The sequence below is a fragment of the Pimephales promelas genome, chromosome 7, assembly GCF_988280905.1.
Source record: "Pimephales promelas chromosome 7, fPimPro1.hap1.1, whole genome shotgun sequence".
NCBI lineage: Eukaryota > Metazoa > Chordata > Actinopteri > Cypriniformes > Leuciscidae > Pimephales > Pimephales promelas.
The window spans coordinates 10,406,550-10,409,897 of record NC_142775.1 but is presented as its reverse complement, the minus strand read 5'-3'; the positions used below and the strand labels follow the sequence as shown (position 1 = coordinate 10,409,897).

Here is a 3,348-nt window from a genome sequence, read left to right as displayed (position 1 = left end):
GTCAAAAAGGAACCTATATAACATCAGATTGAGTCTATCAGTTGATATTATTTAAAAACATTTGAGGAAACATAGACCAGAAATTAATTCAATAGGTCAGATACGGGCTGCGTTCCAAACCGCATACTCAATGAGTAGGTACTTAATTTCAATAAGTACTTACTCATCGAGCGCTAAAAGAGTAGGTACTTTATAGCCAAATCTCGTTGAGTATGAATACGAACCGGACATCTGCCATGTTGACGTTATCATGTGACCTACTACGCGTTATCACAAGCGCAACACCTTCATGCAATAAAAAAAAATATGAACGATACGTTTAATTAATCTACCTATAAATATCTTGATATTGATGAAACTTGCTCATTTTGTTGTGGTATTGTTGAAGAAACAGCTGCCTATTTATTTTGTGAATACATTTAGGGTTGATTTAAGTTGTTATATTTTAATCCCTACTAATGTGACCAACAGTGTTATTCTAACGATATTTTTTTTTATTAAGAAACCCCAAAATCATCATCTCTTGATTATGTTGTTAATTTCTTTATTTTATACCCAAAAAGTTTCTCCTTTAAGTTTTCCTCTTTTTCTTCATGAATTTACCTCGTTTCATCCCTCAGATATAACAACAACTTTTTTTATGTATTATAAAGAACTATAATTAAGATATTTAGCCTTTTTTATTGTTCTTATTTCCTGTGTATAAATATAATTTTATGTCATATTATGATGTACACAAACCAATGATCTTTATATTTTCTGTTTTGTCACTATGATTGTTACATAAACTATAGTATCTTTCCATGATCTTGCATATAATAAGTTTAAATTATATGAGCGACAGGTGCTCTAACACTTCATAACATCAGTAACTTGACAGCACAACCTAGAACAGCGTTTGTAATGTCTGCACAAAGGAGACGGGCAGCTGCTTGAAGATCTCTTTTGGAGAAAACTGTTGATTTTATACTCAAAAAATTTAAGTATCACTGCTTAAAAATTAATATTACCTCAGAATGAATTTCATTGTTAGCCCACCCCAAAACTTAAACAAAATAATAAAATTAAATGCTGACCAATACTTATATAACTTTTTATATTCTAAAAATATAATTTAATAAAACAAGCAAAATGTAATTTGTTTTGTAATATGACAGTAATGCATGAATTCATTTATATTGCTAAATGCAGTGAAACATCTCAATTGTCAGTCAATCGATGAATTAATGCATAAATTAATTACATTTTATATACTGACAACAATAAGAAACATGAATAAATGAGTAAAAGAACAAATAAAAGTAACCATCACAATAAACAAATGCATACAAGTCAACACATGAAACAGCTTTATTCAAACTACAAGCATGTATTTACAGGCACTGAACCCCAAACCCTACTGCCGACTCAACACAGCGGTTCCCATTCATTGATGACAGCATTCAGCATCATGAGCCTCTCTCCACCGGATAAACACACGCGTGTTCTCCTGTCCCTGTAGACAAGATTCACATTACGAGCTCAGCACTGCATTTACATGTTGAGGTTGATGTGTTAACTCACTTTTAATCCAACTTAAATGTTCCTCAATATATCAACACCAATAAGGGACAAATTAAATATATATCATGTTTAGTTACTTTATAGATGTTTTTATTCACAGCACATAATTTGTCTAATGTAAGCAGTGTTGACAACAGTGAATTATCCTAATAGCAGCACACACATGTATTTTTCATGTTGGGATGTGCTCACCTGCAATACTTATACAATATTTTCCTTCCTGATGTAAATAGACATTTTAAATAAGCGTATTTAAGATGTATGGTTATGTAAATACACGTTGGAAACGTAACTTTACGCTCCCCTGTTATCAATACATAATAAAACATGTGTTTACAGCAAAATCACAACTATACTATACTGTCTAACTCCTTTAGACGTTCAACAGTTAAAACGTTTACTCTATAGTAGTTTAACACATACGATTTAAACACAAGGAACCGTATTTACTCACATTTGAAACCCCCCGCGTCGCTTATCTCCGCGATGTTGATATTGACGTATCCTCTCGCGTGGCCTCCTGGGATAGATGAGTATCATGAGTAGCCGTGGAAAAGCACTCAAAAATCTGGGCGGAAGCAGTAAGCCATCCGGGAACTTCTCGCCTACTCTTTTTATGAAAACTGATGTTTCAAACGTACTGCTTCCTTCACGTACTGTTTTCGCCTACTATATAGTAGGAAAGTAGGCATATTGGAACGCACTTAAGTCCGAATCTCGCGACAATTACTACGTCACCCAGGTAATTCTCGCCTACTCTTTTGGATTCATTCATACTTTTTTGCTCGCCTACTCTTTTTTCCATACTAAATAGTAGGGAAGTATGCGGTTTGGAACGCAGCCACAGACTTCTCTATGGCTTAGAATCAAGTACCCGTGAGCCAGAAATATGTTCACTAGGACAAAAAGGAACCTATCTATAGCTTATAAATCATCAAAAGTCAATAAGTTAATATTTCTTAAAACCTTTGAGGACCCTTTAACTCTTTCGCATGGATTCTACTACTAATTATTTTGTGCACTGACGAAAAAACATCACTTGAGCGGTCGTGCAATGCAATAACTTACTCGTTCGTTTGTGCAAAAAAAGTGATGTGTAATGCATGTGTTTTGTAACAAGGGAAATAATTGCATTAGTTGTTGCATTTCTGTGATGAAGAGAAATCGTTGCCATTAAGAACGTTGTGCATGAAGAACGTTGTGCATCAAAAATAACATATAGGCTATGTAATATGCACTTTATTGCATTCAAGAACTAAACCCTTCCTTAGTGCTTTGACTGGATAACGTGTGTTGTTTCATTGCAATGCTTACATTTTCTAACGTATTCTTCTTTGCAATGAAAAGAAAGGATAAAACGCGTGCTTTTCCATGCATTTCCATTCTACAACTAATTAATTTGTGTTTTGACGAGAAAACATCACAAGAGCGATCGCTTTACAATGCATACACTAACTTGTTCCTTTGTGCAACGAAGAGATTTGCAATGATTGTGCTTTAGGATTGCATTGCACAATAACTAACCTTTGTCCAATGAAAAGAAAACACCTAAGATGTGTTTCATTGCATTGCATGACATATCTAACTTGTTCCTCGTTATGCATATGCACGCAATAACTAACCTCTGTGCAATGAAAAGAAAACATCTAAGTGTTTCATTGCATTGCATGACCTAATCTAACTTGTTCCTCGTTATGCATATGCACGCAATAACTAACCTCTGTGCAATGAAAAGGAAACACCTAAGATGTGTTTCAGTGCATTGCATGACATATCTAACTTGTT

At 34.1% G+C, this 3,348-nt stretch overlaps 1 long non-coding RNA gene across 1 annotated transcript; it reads right to left on the bottom strand.

Annotated features, from left to right (window-relative positions):
- Window positions 1-1,326: 1,326 nt before the first annotated feature.
- LOC148978297 (uncharacterized) lies at window positions 1,327-2,357 on the bottom strand. Its single transcript, XR_016169392.1, has 2 exons — window positions 2,018-2,357; window positions 1,327-1,495 (listed from the first exon to the last, which is right to left on the bottom strand). It is a non-coding gene; the product is annotated as an uncharacterized LOC148978297 (long non-coding RNA).
- Between the last annotated feature and the right edge of the window lie 991 nt (window positions 2,358-3,348).